We start from the raw sequence: 21,422 nt of genomic DNA on the forward strand, positions 1-21,422 counted from the left end.
TTGTTACTTCTGCAACAAATTACCACAAGCTTAGTGGCTTAAAACAGCAAAGATCAATTCCTTGACAGTTCTGGAGGCCAGAAGTCCAAAATCAGTATTACTAGACTAATGTCAACTGTCAGCAGAGCTAGTTCCTTATGGATGCACTAGGGGAGAATCTGTTTTCCTGCCTTTTTCAGCTTTTGGAGCTGCATTCCTTGCATTCGTTAGCTCTGCCCTTTCCTCCATCTTCAGAGCTAAAAAATGTAGCATCTTCAAGTCTCTAGCTCTGTCATCATGTGGTCTTCTCTCTTTGGTCATGGTATTTCCCTCTGCTCCCATCATTGGGCCAACCTGGATCATCAGGAGTCTTCATATCTCAAATTTAGTCACGTCTGCAAACTCCCTATTGTCACATAAGGTAACCTATTCATAGAGATTAGAACGTGGACTTCTTGGGGGACCATTGCTGAGCCTACCATAAGCTTCATCTACATTTCCCCAGTATGAGGCTTTAAAATTAACAGATTTAAGAGAATTGGCTCAGGCAAACACATTCAATTTTGTGACATGTTCATTAAGACTGCTGTCATGAAACAGGTTATTGAGCCGTTTGAAGTATTTCAAAGCAACAGTAAAGCAAATCAAGCTAGATGTAGTTACATTTTTGCAAACTTTGGAACATGACTAAAACCATGCCATGTTGTTTGATAAAATAAGTTAAAGACCTGATTTATAGACGTTTATAGTCTAGTTGGGGAGACCATATACGTGAAAATATATCTGGAGCTTTGGTATTAAGTGCAATAAGAAGCTAATAGCTTTTAGCAAGGGCATTCTAATAATTGTGGGAAAGGTTAATCTAAGTCACTGCTTTCTTAAACTTGAGCATGCATCAGTCACAGGGCGGGATGGGGGACCTCGTGAGGCACATGTGGCTGGGCCTCTGCCCCAATTTCTTGAGTCCATGAATCTGGGATGGTCCCAAGAATTTGCATTTCTAAGTTCCCAGGTAATACTAATGCTTCTGGCCCAGAGGGCACACTCTAAGAACAAGTGGAATATAAAAAAAGGCATGAAAGATTGAAGGGCTGATGAGTAGAGGATATTTTGAGAATTGGGGAGTGACCTTAGAAAAATTATTTGAGCTACATTTTAAAGGCAGTTTGGGTAGTCTACTAGAGTTTTGAAAAGGAGATGATGTCAGACCAGATAATTGAACATGTCAAGAAGAACGTTACGTATCATTTTCTCCAACTGCTTTATTTTGTAGCCAAGGAAATGGAATGGGAAGTGGTAAATGACTTGAGTATTGACTTATTAATGCCCTGCCATTTTCCAAAAGGAATTTGAGGTAGCTTGGTTGAAGTGACTTGTACCTAGACAGTTTGCCACACAATATCAGTATTAAGGAGATGTGTGTATAGTTGTCCTCTCAGAGCCAAGAAGTTGAGGACGATGAGAATCATCAGTTGGATGTCAGTTGGATAGGACAAGCTTATGGGCAGAGAAAAACTTCAATTCTAAACAATGTCTTGGCATAGAAGGTGCAGAATTTGGTTTTTAATTGACAAGGGGATAGTGGATGACAAACCCACTGGTTTGATGCTCGTGTTTGTTGCTGCTATGACTGAATTTGGAATTGTGCTAGTCATCGCTTTTCAAGAAAAATGCGATCTGAGAAGTTATACGATTAGAGGCTTGAAAACTGTATTTTGACTAAAATGATTGACTTGTTTCTAAAATAAGGAAAAAGACCAACAACCATATAGAAACTGGGCCAGAGGAATGAGTAGACTGTTCACAGGGAAAATGCAGATGGTTTTTACGTGAAAAAATGACCTTATTCATAATAAGAAAAAAAAAAGTGGAGTTAACCATTTCTAACCTATAGGTTTACAGTATTCCAAATCTGACAACATACAGACACCGTTGTGAGGAAACAGACACTCTGACATTCCTGGTGGCCATTGCAAAATAGTCCTATTTTAATCCTGAGTTTTAATAACTGGCAGCATTACATATACATTTATGCTTTGATCTAGTAATCCAATTTCTAGGAATCTGTCCCAAACACACTCTTAGGAAAATGAAGACATACGCACAACTCAAAATTATCTGCAATAGCAGAAACAGAAAACAGGCGAAATTAAGGGGTTGGTCAAAAAACTTTGGGACAGCTATAATGGAATCTATGTAGCTGTAGAATTTACTCAGCTAGTACTCACACTACATTGTCGAAGCAAGAAAAGCGAAGAAGAAAGTATGCTGTAGCATGTTAAGGGTAGGGCTACACCCACATACATACACAAAAGGTATCTGCTTATATTTTTTAAAAATTGAAGGCTTAACCCTAATTGTTTAAAAATAAGGGGTGGGGGAGAAAATATGTTGGAGGGGACCCGGTTAGAAATTAGAGTTCTTTGAACACATGTTTTATTGATTTGACTTTGGAGTCATTGAGATATTTTTACAAAATTATAAAATAAAACAATCTTTAAATTTATTTTTTTATTTGAGTAGACACGATGTTACATTAGTTTCAGGTATATGGCATAGTGATTTGACAAGTTTATGCATTATGCTGTCTATTCTCACCACAAATGTAGCTCCCATCTGTCACCATACATCACTATTACAGTATTCCTTATGCTGTGACTTTTATTCGCATAACTTATTCTTTCCATAACTGGAAACTGTATCTCCCACTCCCCTTAACTCATGAAGTAAAAGTCTTAAGAAAAAAAAAATGAAACGAATATACTTAAATATATAGCCAATTGGTGCCATAACCACACAGAGGGCTCTTCTAATTGCCATAAAATGCAATAACTTGTACCCCCTTAGTGGGATATGTTCTAAGGTAAAAAAAAACACAAAAAACAACTGCAAAAATAATTTTATAGTGTTGACAATAATCATAATGTTGGTGGCAGTGTCAATATTGTTATTCTGAAATTATGGTGTGGGATAAAATTTTGTGGGATAAAGCAAGTAAATAATTGTGTGATATTCTGTTATTCCATTTGTCGCTCAGGCCTGGGATTCTTGGCTAAAGAGAAAAGAGATAGGTTTAGCAAAATCTGTGTCATGTTTTTAATTAGAATTATCAGTGTAAACTCAAGATATTTTATCTAAGAAATAAACAGACATATTTAGCGGGGAAAGTATGCACCATGTTATCATGCCATATAGTAAGAAAGCTATCAAGGACTATTTAGTATGCTCTCAAAAAGACTCATAAGGCAATTGGAAGATTGCACAATTTGAACATCAATATAGAAAATCATAACTGCAATGGGTTGAAACATTGAATATGTTTTAAATACATGAGTTCAAAATGATACTAAGTAGACATATACACCACGCAAGAAACAAAGCCCTAATTGCTCACCATTAGAGGATGCTAGTGAGCTAACTCATTATTGGTAAATAAACAGAAAAGAATCAATATTTCCTATGGTTCTCATACAAACTGTATCGCTGGGTAGGTAAGTAGTAAATGAGGGATACATTCTCTCTGAAAAAGCATTCCAGCTAATAAGTGAAAAAGGAATGGGAAAATTACAATATCTCCGTTTTGCAACTTCTAATGAATTGATGGAGTAATAGGCAGAGGTCAGTTGCTAAAAATACACAGACACATTCTTAACATCACACGCTTTCTGATTGAGGAACATACTGCTACCCATATTTTTTTCCAGAAAAGAATCAAACCTAGATCTGATCAAACATGTACCAATTTACAGGAAATGGAACAGAGATCATGATGAATGACACCGAAAGCATGAGATTTGGCATATTGTTCCTTCAGTAAGTTGCAAGGGGGAAAAGTGATGGACTGAGAGGGACTTAGGAGATACCAGCCAATCACAATGTGTGGATCTTGAATCAAAGAAATTTAAAAATGGAAGAAAAATGTTTTTACTCATTTATGATACAACTGGAAATTTAAATGCTTTCTTTAGTGACATTAAGGAATTACTAACTTTTGAAGTGTGATAATGGTGTAGCTATGTATAATTTTTTATTGAGATATAATTAGCATATAACACCAGTTTCCAGTATACAACATGATAATTTGATATTTGTATAATTTGCAAATATGTTTAATTTTTTAAACAGTCCTAGAGACACAACTAAAATACAGTGAAATATCGTGATGTTCGGTATTCTTCAAAATAATGTAGGGAGGAAGGTGGATGCAACTATAAATCAAAAAGGACTGGCTTTGTGTTACTGGAACTGAGGAATCGGTATATGGCAGTTCATTACACTATTCAATTCAACTTTATGTAAGTTCTTTTCATAATGAAAAGTAAGAACATCACCACCACCATCACCCCTGCCAAATTATAGCTCACCTTAAAAATACAGGCTCACTATGGGCGCCTGGGTGGCTCAGTCGGTTAAGCGTCTGCCTTCTGCTCAGGTCATGATCCCAGAGTCCTGGGATTGAGCCTAGGGTCCTGGGGTCGAGCCCCGCATCGGGTTCCCTGCTCATTGGGAAGCCTGCTTCTCTCTCTCCCTCTGCCTGCCAACTCTCCCTGCTTGTTTTTTTTTCTCTCTCTCTCTCAAATAAATGAATAAAATCTTAAAAAAAAATACAGGTTCACTAAAAAGAAGAGAAAAAATAGAGACAATACCAAAAAAGAGTAGAAATAAAGGGGATAAAAGACCACCTGCTCCTAAATTCTACCGAATTCTCTTTTGTACATTTTCTTCCGGCATTATCCATGAATTATGGCTATGATCATGTTACAATATAATTTGGTTCCTGTTTCCACTCTTCACTTCCTAGATAAGCTCATTAAATATTACCTATAAGCCAATGACTCCCAAATTTATATGAACAGCCTGGATTTCTCTCCTAATTTCCCAGACTATATATCCAGTGCAGCTTGGCATCTCCATTCAGATGTCTAAAAAGCCTCTCAAGAACATAACATGCCAGGGCACCTGGGTGGCTCAGTTGTTAAGCATCTGCCTTTGGCCTGGGTCATGATCCCAGGTCCTGGAATTGAGCCCCACATTGGGCTCCCCGGTCAGTGGGAAGCCTGCTTCTCCCTCTCCCACTCCCCCTGCTTGTGTTTCCTCTTTAGCTATCTCTCTCTATCAAATAAATAAAAATCTAAAAAAAGAATGTAACATGCCCACAACTGTGTGTTCCTGATCTACAACATATCCCCAGCCAGCTCCTCTTGCTGTCTTCCCACCTCTGTTCATGGCAACTCGATTCTAGTTGTTCAGGCTAAAATCCTTGGTGTCGCCTCTGATTCTCCTCTCTCTCACTCCGTATCTGTTCCTTCAAATTTTCCGTCAGCTTTTAACTTCAAAGTATATCCAGAATTTGACCACTTTTCACTATCTCCATCCCTACCTGGTGTCTCTGTTGCCTGCAGGTCATTCTCAACGGAGAAGCAGAGAGCGATTTTAGTAAACGATGTCATGTCATGTCGTCCCTCTATTCCAATGGTTCTCAACTGGGTGCTGTTTTGCTTCCTTGGGGACATTTAGCAATGTCTGTAGACATTTTTCATCGTCAGGACCTGTGGTTAGTGGTTGGGGGTTGGGGGGCTGCTACTGATGTCAACTAAATGGAGGTCAGAGATGCTGCTATACATCCTACAATGCACAGAACATCACTCCCGCCCCCAACAAAGAATTACCTAGTCCGCAATGCCGATGGCGCTGAGGTCGAGGAAACGTGGGCCACTCGAAACCCTAAAATGGTTTTTAATCTCTACTCTTACAATGGCCTAAACCTTTGACCTTAACACAAGTCTTTCTGCTACAGTACAGCTTTTATGGCCCATCAGTGAAGCAGCTATTACTACCTTTTTAATTCCATGAGTTAAATATTAAAGAGGAAATGAAACGTATTGGAAGATTTTACCGTTTTTACTTAAATTCCTACTTATGCCCACTAGGTGGAGCACTTCGCTGCTAAATAATACCACACTGCATTTGCAGAAAGGCCTTGGGAGTCATTGATACAAGCAAGCGTTTCTGTAGCTACCCTTTCTAACAAGTTTTGTTATATACGATAAGAAGCAATTGTTTTTCACAATTCCATCATACAATTCTTTAGTTCAGTCAATGGATTAGCTCACACACACACACACACACACACACACACACAAAAGAGTTTAAAAATGTCTTAAGACAGGTTGTTTTTGAATTCAGAAGTATTTTTAAAAGAGTTGCTTAAAGATTTCTGTCTTGAATTTTCACGCACATTTCTCTTTCTCTCTAAAGCCAGTCCCACTTTTGCACTAAGCACAACATCTGTTTGGCCCTTCCCTCTCCTAGTTGTGAGGGAGTTCCTGCACCCAGTGTAGGGCAACATAACTTCTAAGTCAGAAGCCCAGCGTTTCCACCTGAGCTGTGTCTCTCAGAGAGGTTTGACAGGGACACGCCAGAGATGGACTTGGCTATGTCAACAGCTTGCTGGAGTCCTGGGGTTATTAATACACAGCCTGTGCAACCATGAATGATGGCCTGGGATTCGGAGTACTCACTGGGCTGGAATGGTAAGCTCTAAGTCAAGCTATTGCATGTATTGGGTGGCTCTGAAATGATCATTTCTTTGTAGATTTTCCTCATTTTTGCATATTTCATTTGACATGGATTTTTCTTTGAGAGGTGATTAAAACCTCCCTTATTCTTTAGTAGTGGCACAGATCTGCCAGGTATCAGGAACCTATATGAGCTGGGCCATTCAGCTTCTATTGAAAGCTCCTCTTTTTATACTCTTGTCAATACAGCTAGAAAAATCATTTCTCCTTTGCCTACAGAACAACCAACCAAACTGCTAATAGAATCTACATTCTTATTACTTTACATCATTTTCAAATTATCGTAAGTTCTTTTCTAATATAAATTTCATTAGTACAAGTTGACGGTTCAAAAATGGCTGTAAGGAATTCAGATACTTCTTTTAGAAATCATTCCCAAGTGCGACGGAAAGGCATTTTATATGTTTTCTTTATATCACCTTGTGATTCCTTGAAACATAGCACTGAGCAAACAGGAGCCACATACAAGCCTCTGATGTCATTGGCTGCCTGCTCCTATGGTTACCAAGATGGGCCCACGATGCCTGATCATCTATGTCAGGAAAGTGGCCTGGTTCCTACACTATAAATATCCATGTGGCTGTACAGAGGAAAGGGAGGAAAGGGCATTTGTCAGTATTTAGTCTCTCCTTTAAGTAAAGAAATATGAGGATGTTGTGATACAAATTAGTTTTAAAACATAAAGCACTATATGTTTTGTGTGTTCTTTAAATGACTGTGTTCTCAATCCACCTGTCTCAAAGTACATTTGGGGAGCGTTTGAAAAGGAGTGCAAAACAAACATTTGAATTAGGAATTGGGTGGTGAATTCAGCTTGTGCACGCAGATCATTTGTGACAGGACATGAGATTGAAAGTCATGACTGAGACGCCAAGACTCGATAGATAGCAGATTCCAGAGTGAAATGGGCCACCCTTGGGGACTTGTGAAAAGGAGGTAACTGGAAACCCAGGACACAATTCTTAAACCCCTCACCAACACTGAGGGCCTAAAAAGGTTGAGAATGGTACGTAGGAGAAGATTTATTTGGGGACAGCTGAGCTACAAGCCTTTCGTCTCCATCCAAGGAAGGACATTTGGTGTGTAATCCCCCAAATAGAGGATCTTCAGTGAGTTCACTTGAAGAGCTTGATATGTTCCCTGCCATTGTGGGGACAAAATGGACTGGTGCCTGACTTCTTCGAATATCTAATACCTGGTAGTTATGGTTGGCTTGGCTAGCTTCTCTGATGGCACCAACAAAGGAAATGTTGCTATATCAAGATTAATTTCCATTCTCAGAGATTATTGGATCAAGGATGTATGAGTAGGATTTTCATTTGTGGGAAATGTGATTCAGCCAGCTTGGAGCTGTTCCAAATTTTGCCCAAGAGAGCTGCCTTGGGTGGGTAGAAGATGAGCAGTGAGGGGAGTACAGCAAAGGTTCTTCATTGAATAGTCAAAAGAAAACCTGGGCTTTAAGGACACACAGTGAGCCATAGGACAATACCTTGCCTAGATCGTGGAAAGGACAATGAAAAGTTCCCAGTGGCATGGAAGGAGATCTCAAAAGAACTTTAATGAAAGCACCAACTTGGCCATAGCTTCTCTTGGTCCCATCACAAGAGAAGACATCAGCTCTAAACATTTACCAAACTCAGAGAGTGAGACTGTCTTATAATAATGACACTAAAAACTCCCACTTTGCTCACTGCCTTTGCATTTCCCTGCTTTGATACTGGCTGGGTCAGAAACATTGGCAAGCTGCAGAAGAGGACAAATGCTAAGTAGGGGGAAAGAAGGATCATGATCTCTCTACTGACTGCAAATGGCTAGCCCACAGCAGTCCTCAGTTGGAGAAGAAAAGGCATGTTAACTTTAAACTTGTAAAGTTTTCATTAATATATAGGTGGGATAGCTGTCTCCAAAAATCAGCCCATGAATCATGCCTTCAGTATTCACATCCTTGGGTAGTCCCCTCCTACACTGACTCTGGGATGGCTTGGTGTCTCCCTGTAGGTAATATAATGAAATGATGCTGTGCCAGGGTTCTGGGCTAAGCTATAAGAAGTTCTGGAGGTTTACACGGCTGTGTTCTTGGGGAGTCCATTCTGTAAGAAGGCCATTTGTGCTGCTAAGGCCAGATGGAAAGGAAAAGTCTGGAGAAGGAAGGAAGCCAACCATTTCACTCAAGTTTAAGGTCAATCTTACTTCATCTATATCTATACCCAGTTCCGCCCAATTATCTTGAAGTGAATCCTAATCATCATGTAATTTCATTCAAAAATATTTTAGTATGTTATCTCTCAATGAAAAAGATTTGAAAAACATAACTCCTAATCTCATTATCATTGAAAAGTTATAATTTCTTAGTGTGGTTAGTATCAGTCTTCAAATTTTCCCAATTATTTTCCATTTGTTAAAATTAAGATCTATATAAGATCTGTATAAAATTTTACCAGAGTCGAGTCTGCGAAAGAAGAGACTTGCCAATAGTGAGCAGTCCACCCCACAGAGATCTTACAGGGCTCAGAACTTGGAGGTGTCAAGTACTGGGGAGGTAGGGAATGAGGCACAGGGCTGAAAATAAGAAGACTGTTTGAAGGACTCTAGCAAAGAAAAGAAAGTTTGAGTTCAGAACTCAGCCATATCTGGCATCGTGTGTGGCTAGGGTGAGAGGCAGACAAGAAAGCAGGGAGGGAGGGAGGGTCAACATTCAGAAAATCCAGCCACTCTCCCGGTCCTGCTTCTAGGATATCAGAAGCCTGAGAATGAATAAAACAAGATACAAATATACAAGGGTTGAGAAAAGGGGCTAGGAAACCACAGCAGGTATGATATGCCAACAGATACTCTAGAAGGGAGAAAACTGGTTTAGCCAAGTGAGAACAGCTGAAAAGGAAGTGCCTGCAAACAGGGTGCCAATAATGAAGCTTCACTCTGGAGGACCCAGGAAAGGCTGGGGAACTGGAGGCAGGGTGGGGATGGCTTAATGAAATTAGCCTGAAATTTAGGCTACTTGAACCCTTCTCCCATCACCACAAAGCCTGGCATCTAGAGGTTTATTTTCCAGAAAAATTGGAACCAAGACACTCTGGACTTTGTGATGACAGGTATAGCCTGGGGTCAGAGTGAGTCACTTTTCTAGCAATAAGGATTCCATTAAATTCTGCACAACGAATGGTAAGATCTCTCAGTCTGTTTCTTTAGCTGGTCTCCCAAATCATGGACAGTCAGTGTATGGCACTGAGGTAGGAGTTTGGGAAGATTTAGCTCTCTAAAGGAAACAGGCATGACAAGACCTGGGGTGACTATTAATGTTCCATATAACAAACCACTACAAAATTTAGTGGCATAAAACAAACTGTTTGTTATGCTAATGATTCTGTGGTCAGGATTTCAGACAGGGTATTCTCTAATAAAACTTAAGTGGCAGTGTTTGTCTCTGTTTTATACCACCTCCGAGTCTCAACTGGGAACACAAACGTCTGGAGTGACTCCAATGACTAGGGACTGGAATCATTTAGAAATGTTTTCAACCATGGGTACAGTGCTTGGTGGGATGGTGTAACGACTGGGCTCAACTGGGATTGTCAACTAGAACGCCCACACGTAGTCTCCATGCTGATTGAGCTTCCTAACAGCATGGTCGACTGGTCCAGCAAAAATGACAGAACCTCCCTGGCCATTTAAGACCCAGCTTTGTAAGTCACACTGTATCACTTCTGCTCTACTTTATTAGTCAAAGCAGTCAAAACTCACCCAGATTCAAATGGGCATAGACATCATTTCTCAAGAGAAGGAGTGTCAATTTGTAGCAAAGTTTTAAAACCAGCACAGATAATCATGAAAGCAGTAGACAAGTAGTCAAGTAGCTTGTCAGGGAAGTCAAAACAGAAGCCCAAATTAAAATCAGACTGAGCCCTGGTTAATAACGGTCGTGGCAACAAAAATAATTTCCTGATCCTTCTGCTGGTGACTGAAGCTGCTGCTACCATTCCTGGATTGATCAGCTCTGGCTCAGGAGCTTCAAGAGAAGGGCATCTGGGGCCCTGGAGAGGAGGATCAAGGAAGGTGGGTATGGGGTGAACCTCTGGAGCCCTATCAACCAAAGGCTCAGTGTGGACCTTGTTTGGACCCTGACTCAGGAAGATAACCAGGGAAATTTGAACATTGTTGATACTGAAGGTTTACTGTAATTTTTGGGTGTGATAATGATATTATTGTTGTGTTAAAATGATGTCTTTTTTTTTTTAAAGAGGCCTTATTTTTTAACAAATGTGCTAAACTAAATAGAGATAAAATAATATGATGTATTGGATTTACTTCAAAATGACCCAGTGACGGAAGGTGGGGGAGATGGGAGTATAGATGAAACAAGATTGGCTAAATAATTACAGGAATGAGCACATGGAAGTTTGTTACACTATTTTCTTTTCTTTTGCATTTGGTTGAAAACTTTCGCCGTGAAAAATTTTTAAAAATGTATACATGTACATGCACATACAAATAGGAATTAACCTCTAGAATGGATTTGCCATATTTATTTATTTAAAAGATTTTATTTTATTTATTTTTTTAAATATTTAATTTATTTATTTGAGAGAGAGAGAGAGAGAGAACGAGCAGGGAGAGGGGCAGAGGGAGGAGAAGCAGACTCCCCTGCTGATCATGACCTGATCTGAAGGCAGACGCTTAACCGACTGAGTCACCCAGGTGCCCCTAAAAGATTTTATTTTTAAGCAATCTCTACAGCCAACATATGGCTTGAAATTACAACCCCGAGATCAAGAGTTACATGCTTCACTGACTGAACCAGCCAGGCACCCCTGGGTTTGCCATATTTAAAAGAGCAACGAAGAACTTCTAATAAACCAAATTTGCATTTACTTACGTTAATATTTATTTTTATAGATAACAATAGTGTAGCACTTTATATTTTATGAAACCCTTTGACTTTCACACAATTCCACAAGGTAGGCTGATGATGAACTTAGGCATAGAGAGATAAAGGGATATATTTAAGGTCATACAGGTAGTGTACGGGGGACCCACGTCTCAAACTTGAGATTCTGGCTTCATAACTTGTTGTCATTACATGATAATTTACTATGCAGCAATGGTTCAAAACATTTAGAGGTTATGTGATACTTTCATAACCTGATCATGTCTAAAAAAAAAAACAAAACCTCTTCTCAGAAAAATGTGTATGTGCACACATCCAGAAATGTAAGAATTTTCAGGGATGGAGAGATTCGTGGCTCCTAAGAAGAACATGCTTGTTAGTCAGTTATTTGCTGTCATTACCCAGCCTTTGAACAGAGTTCTGGCTTCTTTTTTCATGCAATTAGCTACATCAGACCTGGTCTCTTGCTTTCTCTCCTTCTCTCTGATAATGATCTATGCATTGAACATGAGGATATCCTCACTCAGCCCAAAATCAGCAGCCCCAGAAAAAGCTATTTTGTTTGGTAATATTTAACTTAATGCTCCGTGTATTTCTAGGGTATTTCTAGTTCAAAACTCTCTTGATTCTGAGATGCTCTACTACTGAAATGGCACCTGCTCTGGGTAGCTTTTCTCAAGGCATGGAGAATCACACCCTCTTCTGTGTTCCTACAGCACTCTGAGCATGTCTCTATCCATGTTATATCTATATTATAACCTATATTATATCTATATTATAATGATCTAGTTACACATCTTGCTCCTCCCGGAGACTGTGAGCTCCTTGGGAATGGTAACCATATCCACTCACCCCTAGGGAATGGCTAACACAGGGCATAGATGTTTCTAAATTAATAGGTAAATTACTCCAAACATACTATTTAACAAATTACTTAAAAGAGTAAAAGATAATAATTAAAAATAAAACAAAATAAAATAACAACAAACTAACCTATAAATACTTACCAGGTGTAACTGTATTATCCCTTGGAAGTCAATTAAGGAGGAAGTGTTTTGAATGCTTCTGCCTATTGCTCTTCTGGAGACTGGAAGTTGAGAGATATATTTTGATTTAGTGTTATTAAAAGTTCCCCAGTTTTATTAACTATCTACCTGGAGATTATTTAAAGACCTGATCTAATTAAGATGTTCACTCCCAAAGACTGGCCAAGAAGCCTTTGTTCCTACCTAGGCTGATTAGATGTACTCTTTTGAGTTAAACAACAAAGGCAGAACTGTTGTCTCCAGAAGGGGTCTGCTAAAAAGAACAGATGTTACCTTGGTCAAAAGCAATAAACCTTGAGCTAGTCTCCCACCACCACTGAAGTGTGGCCCACAAATATGGTCCCTGAATGGGGAGTTGGACTCTGAACAGATGGTAATTAGGCAGGAAATTCTGTTGAGAGACATTTTGGAAAGAATGAGGAGCATGATGTACTGCATGGGGAATCCAGAACCAAGAATGTAGATGAGGAAAAGTGGAAAGGCAGAGAGGTGTTGCTAAAAATGTGCTAACATTGTTAATGGAAGTCCTGCCAACATAACCAATGGAGGATTTCTTTGACCGTTTATTCTTTGCTTTTCCTTAAATCTGTTTAATGATGAAAAGGGATTACTGTGGTCTTTGAAGAGGAAGGTTAAGTCTTTTGTAGATTGGTGTGAATTTTACTTAAATCAGAAAACCATTTTGGCTACAGTGTAACAGCAATGAAAATGCAATGTTTGACTTCCACTTCCAAATATGATGAAGTAACTGAAACTGGACTCACTCTCTCACCATGAACACTAGCAAATTGGACAAAAATACAACAAACCGTCTTCAAACTTTGGACAACAGACAGTGCAGAATCGTGATTCTTGAGAGAAAGTAAAAAAAGCAATGTGAGGTCACTCTTTCTTCCAGTTTTCTGTAATTTCTGGATGGAAGCTTGTAGAGGGAGAGCCCAAGCAGAACTCAGTGGTCTTGTGTTGAGGACACAGAATCCTGAAGTTGAGGAGGCTAAGGTAGTTGGAATTTGTAGATCAGTGAACTGGACAGTAGGAAGCCATGCAGAGAAAGAGGACCAGAGATTTGCATAGAGGTCCACTTGAGTCCATTACTAAATACTAATCCATGCAGGGCATTAAAACTCCTCCCAGACAAGTAAAGAACCACTAGGGAGCTGTAAAATCAGCAATTTTCAGAGATCATACTTGACTGAAAGCTATTTGAGTGCCAACTAACCAAAGTAGTGAGGTTTCATTTAACATTAAAAAGGAACCCCAGAATTTCACACTTTAGTCATAGGGCTAGACTAGCCCTAGAGTAAAGACTACTCTAGACATTCCTAAACACTTAAAAACAAACCTCAAAATAATCAAGCTCATCTTTGATTGCTTGCCAAAACGAACAAAACACACTTTCATGGAAGACAACAAAATCATGCAGAATGTAACAAATCACAGTTCCCAGCATCCAGCAAAAATTACTAGACATGTAAAGAAACAAGAAAACATGAGGCGCAACCAGGACAAAGAAAAGTTAGTAGTAACACACCTAGAAATGACAAAGAAGATAGGAATTGACATATAATAGCTTTAAAATTGCTCTAACAAATATGCTGTATGAATTACAGAAAAACATGAAGTTAGTGAGGAGAGAAGTAAAAAATATTTCAAAGAAAACAAATGGGATTTCCAAGAATGAAAAATTAATGTCTAAAATAAACATGTTGGGCACCTGGGTGGCTCAGTAGGTGAAGTGTCTGCCTTTGGCTCAGGTCATGATCCTGGGGTCCTGGGATCGAGTCCCGCATGGGGCTCCCTGCTGAGCAGAAGAAGGAGTCTACTTCTCCCTCTACCTATCCTCCCTGCTCATGCTCTCTCTCTCTTTCTCTGTCTCTGTGAAAAAAATTTTAAAAAATCTTAAAAAAATAATAAAATAAACATGTTATATGTTGAAGGTAACAGAAGAGTAAATAGTGTAGAAGGAAAGATTAGTGAAGTTGAAGATGTAGGAATAGAAACTATCCAAATGGAAACAGAAAGAAAAAAGACTAAAATAAATGACTACAGCCTCTTACAATCTTTGCAAGGATCTCAAGTAGTCTACATACATACAATTGGAATCCAAGAAGAAAGGAAGGCAGTAGGGTAAGTCTTTGATGAAATAAAGGGAAAACATTTCCAGCTTTGATAAAATCCACAAAATTATAAATCCAAGAAACTCAACAAATCCCAACCAAAATTAACAATCAGATAAACGATCAAAAAAACCCACCAAGGCCTCTCTTAATCAAATTGCTGAAAATCAATGATACAGAGAAGATCCTAAAACAGCTAAAGGAAAAGAAAATTATTCCATAAAAGAGAACACAGATAAAAATGTCAAATTTCTTTCCAGAAACAATACAAGCCAATACATAATGGGAAAACAGATTTAAGCTACTGAAAAAAGAAAAAAAAAACCCTGTTAACCTAGAATTTTATATTAAACACAAATATTTTCAGAAATGAAGGTGAGAAAAAGATTTATTCAGACAAACATAAACAGCACATTGCAGATTGTGTATTTTAACCCAACCGTGTCAATAATTCATGAAATGTAAATGGACTAAAGGCACTAAATAAAAGACCAAGACAGTCAAATTGTATTTAAAAAAGCAATACTCAACTCTACAAGAAACGCACTTTAAATATCAAGACCTAGGTTAAAAGTAAAAGAATGAAAAACTAACAAGAAAAAAAAATCAAAAGAAAGAAAGAGGTTTTACTAGACTGAGAACAAGGAATACTATCAGGATGAAGAAGGACATTATCCAGGTTTCCAATTTAAGAAGATGCTATTGAATACCACAGAGGAAATAACGCCAACATAAACAAAAGAAAATAATAGATAAGAAAGTAATTTTTTATGGCTAATAGTCCATGGTATATATATATACCCATCATCTTTATCCATTCATCTGTTGATGGATGTCTGGGGTCTACCTCTGAAACAAATAATACATTGTATGTTAATTAATTGATTAAAATTTTATTTCCTTTAAATTTTTTATTGTTATGTTAATCATCATACATTACATCATTAGTTTTTGATGTAGTGTTCCATGATTCATTGTTTGTGCATAACACACAGTGCTCCACGCAGAACGTGCCCTCTTTAATACCCATCACCAGGCTAACCCACCCCCCACCCTCCTCCCCTCTAGAACCTATTTGTTTTTCAGAGTCCATCGTCTCTCATGGTTCGTCTCCCCCTCCGATTTCCCCCCTTCATTCTTCCCTTCCTGCTATCTTCTTCTTCTTTTTTTTTTCATAACATATATTGCTTTATTTGTTTCAGAGGCACAGATCTGTGATTCAACAGTCTTGCACAACTCACAGTGCTCACCATAGCACATACCCTCCCCAATGTCTGTCACCCAGCCACCCCATCCCTCCCACCCTACCCCCACTCCAGCAACCCTCAGTTTGTTTCTTGAGATTAAGAATTCCTCATATCAGTGAGGTCATATGATACATGTCTTTCTCTGATTGACTTATTTCACTCAGCATAACACCCTCCAGTTCCATCCACATTGTTGCAAATGGCAAGAAATCATTCCTTTTGATGGCTGCATAATATTCTATTGTGTATATATATATATATATATATATATATATATACACATACATACATATATATATACACACACATATATATACATATATATATACACACACATATATATACATATATATATATACATATATATATATACCACCTATTCTTTATCCATTCATCTGTTGATGGACATCTTGGCTTTTTCCATAGTTTGGCTATTGTGGACATTGCTGCTATAAACATCAGGGTGCATGTACCCCTTCGGATTGCTACATTTGTATCTTTGGGGTAAATACCCAGTAGTGCAATTGCTGGATCGTATGGTAGCTCTATTTTCAACTTTTTGAGGAACATCCATACTGTTTTCCAGAGTCGTTGCATGAGCTTGCATTCCCACCAACAGTGTAGGAGGGTTCCCCTTTCTCTGCATCCCTGCCAGCATCTGTCGTTTCCTGTCTTGTTAATTTTAGCCATTTTGACTGGTGTAAGGTGGTCTCTCATTGAAGTTTTGATTTGGATTTCCCTGATGCCAAGCGATGTTGAGCACTTTTTCATGTGTCTGTTGGCCATTTGGATGTCTTTGGAAAAATGCCTGTTCATGTCTTCTGCCCATTTCTTGATTGGATTATTTGTTCTTTGGGTGTTGAGTTTGATAAGTTCCTTATAGGTTTTGGATACTAGCCCTTTATCTGATATGTTATTTGTAAATATCTTCTCCCATTCTGTGGGTTGTCTTTTGGTTTTGTTTACTGTTTCTTTTGCTGTGCAAAAGCTTTTTATCTTGATGAAGTCCCAATAGTTCATTTTTGCCCTTGCTTCCCTTGCCTTTGGTGATGTCTCTAGGAAGAAGTTGCTGCGGCTGAGGTCGAAGAGGTTGCTGCCTGTGTTCTCCTTTAGGATTTTGATGGACTCCTGTCTCACGTTTAGGTCTTTCAACCATTTGGAGTCTATTTTTGTGTGTACTGTAAGGAGATGGTCCAGTTTCATTCTTCTGCATGTGACTGTCCAATTTTCCCAACACCATTTGTTGAAGAGACTTTTTTCCATTGGACATTCTTTCCTGCTTTGTCAAAGATGAGTTGACCATAGAGTTGAGGGTCCATTTCTGGGCTCTCGATTCTGTTCCATTGATCTATGTGTCTGTTTTTGTGCCAGTACCATACTGTCTTGATGATGACAGCTTTGTAATAGAGCTGGAAGTCCGGAATTGTGATGCAGCCAGTCTTGCTTTTCTTTTTGAACATTCCTCTGGCTATTTGGGGTCTTTTCTGGTTCCATACAAATTTTAGGATTATTTGTTCCATTTCTTTGAAAAAAGTGGATGGTGTTTTGATGGCGATTGCATTGAATGTGTAGATTGCTCTAGGTAGCATTGACATCTTCACAATATTTGTTCTTCCAATCCATGAGCATGGAACGTTTCTCCACTTCTTTGTGTCTTCCTCAATTTCTTTCATGAGTATTTTATAGTTTTCTGAGTACAGATCCTTTGCCTCTTTGGTTAGATTGACTCCTAGGTATCTTAAGGTTTTGGGTGCAGTTGTAAATGGGATCGACTCCTTAATTTCTCTCTCTTCTGTCTTGTTGTTGGTGTATAGGAATACCACTGATTTCTGTGCATTGATTTTCTATCCTGCCACTTTACTGAATTCCTGTATGAGTTCTAGCAGTTTTGGGGTGGAGTCTTTTGGGTTTTCCACACACAGTATCATATCATCTGCAAAGAGTGAGAGTTTGACTTCTTTGCCGATTTGGATGCCTTTGATTTCTTTTTGTTGTCTGATTGCTGTGGCTAGGACTTCTAATAATATGTTGAATAGCAGTGGTGATAGTGGACATCCCTGCTGCATTCCTGACCTCAGGGGAAAGCTCTCAGTTTTTCCCCATTGAGAATGATATTCGCTATAGGTTTTTCATAGATGGCTTTTATGATATTTAGGTACGTACCCTCTATCATATGATTCTTGTTCTTTCTTTTGTTAATGTATTGTATCACGATTGATTTGCTGATGTTGAACCAGCCTTGCAGCCCAGGGATAAATCCCACTTGGTCATGGTGAATAATCCTTTTAATGGACTGTTGGATCCTATTGCCTAGTATTTTGGTGAGAATTTTTGCATCCATGTTCATCAAGGATATTGGTCTGGAATCCTCCTTTTTGATGGGGTCTTTGTCTGGTTTTGGGATCAAGGTAATGGTGGCCTCATAAAATGAGTTTCCTTACGCCACACACAAAAATAGACTCCAAATGGTTGAAAGACCTAAAGACTCATAAAGACTCATAAAATGAGTTTGGAAGTTTTCCTTCCATTTCTATTTTTTGGAACAGTTTCAGGAGAATAGGTATTAATTCTTCTTTAAATATCTGATAGAATTCCCCTGGGAAGTCATCTGGCCCTGGGCTTTTGTTTGTTGGGAGATTTTTGATGACTGCTTCAATTTCCTTAGTGGTTATAGGTCTGTTCAGGTTTTCTATTTCTTCCTGGTTCAATTTTGGTAGTTGATACATCTCTAGGAATGCATCCCTTTCTTCCAGGTTATCTAATTTGCTGGTATAGAGTTGCTCATAATATGTTCTTATAATTTTTTGTATTTCTTTGGTGTTGGTTGTGATCTCTCCTCTTTCATTCATGATTTTGTTGATTTGGGTCATTTCTCTGGCCAAGGGTTTATCAATCTTCTTAATTCTTTCAAAGAACCAGTTTCTAGTTTCGTTGATCTGTTCTACTGTTCTTTTGGTTTCTATTGCATTGATTCCTGCTCTGATCTTTATTATTTCTCTTCTCCTGCTGGGTTTAGGCTTTATTTGCTGTTCTTTCTCCAGCTCCTTTAGGTGTAGGGTTAGGTTGTGTATTTGAGACCTTTCTTGTTTCTTGAGAAAGGCTTGTATTGCTATATACTTTCCTCTCAGGACTGCCTTTGCTGTATCCCAAAGAGTTTGAACAGTTGTGTTTTCATTTTCACTGGTTTCCATGAATTTTTTTAATTCTTTTTCTTCTTTAATTTCCTGGTGGACCCATTCATTCTTTAGTAGGATGCTCTTTAGCCTCCATGAATTTGAGTTCTTTCCGACTTTCCTCTTGTGATTGAGATCTAGTTTCAAAGCATTGTGGTCTGAAAATATGCAGGGAATGATACCAAACTTTTGGTACTGATTGACCTGATTTGTGACCTAGGATGTGATCTATTCTGGAGAATGTTCCATGGGCACTAGAGAAGAATGTGTGTTCCGTTGCTTTGGGATGGAATGTTCTGAATATGTCTGTGAAGTCTATTTGGTCCAGTGTGTCATTTAAAGTCTTTATTTCCTTGTTGATCTTTTGCTTAGATGATCTGTCCATTTCAGTCAGGGGGGTGTTAAAGTCCCCCACTATTATTGTATTGTTGTCAATGTGTTTCTTCACTTTTGTTATTAATTGCCTTATATAATTGGCTGCTCCCATGTTAGGGGCATAGATATTTACAATTGTTAGACCTTCTTGTTGGATAGACCCTTTAAGTAGGATATAGTGTCCTTCCTCATCTCTTATTACAGTCTTTGGTTTAAAATCTAATTTGTCTGATATAAGGATTGCCACCCCAGCTTTCTTTTGGTGTTCATTAGCATGGTAAATGGTTTTCCAACCCCTCACTTTCAATCTGGGGATGTCTTTGGGTCTAAAATGAGTCTCTTTCAGACAGCATATCGATGGGTCTTATTTTTTAATCCAATCTGATAGCCTGTGTCTTTTGATTGGGGCATTTAGCCCATTCACATTCAGGGTAACTATTGAAAGGTATGAATTTGGTGCCATTGTATTGCCTGTAAGGTGACTGTTACTGTATATTGTCTCTGTTCCTTTCTGATCTATGCTGCTTTTAAGCTCTCTTTTTGCTTAGAGGACCCCTTTCAATATTTCTTGGAGGGCTGGTTTCGTGTTTGCAAATTCCTTTACTTTTTGTTTGTCCTGGAAGCTTTTTATCTCTCCTTCAATTTTCAATGAGAGCCTAGCTGGATATAGTATTCTTGGCTGCATATTTTTCTCATTTAGTGCTCTGAAGATATCATGCCAGTCCTTTCTGGCCTGCCAGGTCTCTGTGGATAGGTCTGTAGCCAATCTGATATTTCTACCATTGTAGGTTACATATCTCTTCTCCCGAGCTGCCTTCAGGATTTTCTCTTTGTCTCTGAGACTCGTAAGTTTTACTAGTAGATGTCGGGGTGTTGACCTATTTTTATTGATTTTGAGAGGGGTTCTCGGTGCCTCCTGGATTTTGATGCCTGTTTCCTTCCCCACATTAGGGAAGTTCTCTGCTATTATTTGCTCCAATATGCTTTCTGCCCCTCTCTCTCTTTCTTCTTCTTCTGGGATCCCAATTATTCTAATGTTGTTTTGTCTTATCATATCGCTTCTCTCTCGAATTCTGCCCTCGTGATCCTGTAGTTGTTTCTCTCTCTTTTTCTCAGCCTCTTTATTTTCCATCATTTCATCTCCTATATTGCTGATTCTCTCTTCTGCCTCATTTATCCTAGCAGTTAGTGCCCCCATTTTTAATTGCACCTCATTAATAGCCTTTTTGATTTCGACTTGGTTAGATTTTAGTTCTTTTATTTCTCCAGAAAGGGTTTCTATAATAACTTCCATGCTTTTTTCAAGCCCAGCTAGTATCTTCAAAATCATGATTCTGAACTCTAGGTCCGACATCGTACTAATGTCCGTATTGAGTAGGTCCCTGGCAGATGGTACTACCTCATGTTCTTTTTGTTGAGTTGTGAGTTTTTCCATCTTGTTATTTTGTCCAGAGGAGAATAGATGAATGAGAGAACAAAATGCTAACAGGTTAACAAGTCCCCAGAAAATATACTCTAAACAAATCAGAAAAGACCTTAAACCAGGGGCAAAGAAAGAGAAAGAAAGAAAAAAGAAAGAGAAAAAAAAAAAAAGAAAAAGAAAAAGATAAAAACAAAAACAGAATGAAACAAAGAAAACAGAATATGATCAAATATGATCAGGCTGGTGCATAGATCAGTGCCACACACTAGATTTTGGGTGTATTTTGGTCTGTTAGAAGAAAGTGCCTCCCAAAATTTTAAAGAACAAAAGACTTATATATGTACAAAATAAGGGTTGATACGATGAAGGGATGGAATATGACTGTAAAGATGAAAATTATAAAAGATTTTATAAAAGGAATTGATAAGAAGTTTTTTGAAAAAAGAAAGAAGAGAATTAAAAACAAAAGAAGGAATAAAAAGGGGAGAGAATGTAATCAGGCAGGAGACTAGAACGAAGCCATACACTAGAGATTTAGGGTATATTTTGATCTGTTAGAAGAAACTGTATCTCAAAATTTTAAAGAGAGAACAACTTAT

Source organism: Zalophus californianus, chromosome 11 (genome assembly GCF_009762305.2).
Source record: "Zalophus californianus isolate mZalCal1 chromosome 11, mZalCal1.pri.v2, whole genome shotgun sequence".
NCBI classification, from domain to species: Eukaryota; Metazoa; Chordata; class Mammalia; order Carnivora; family Otariidae; genus Zalophus; species Zalophus californianus.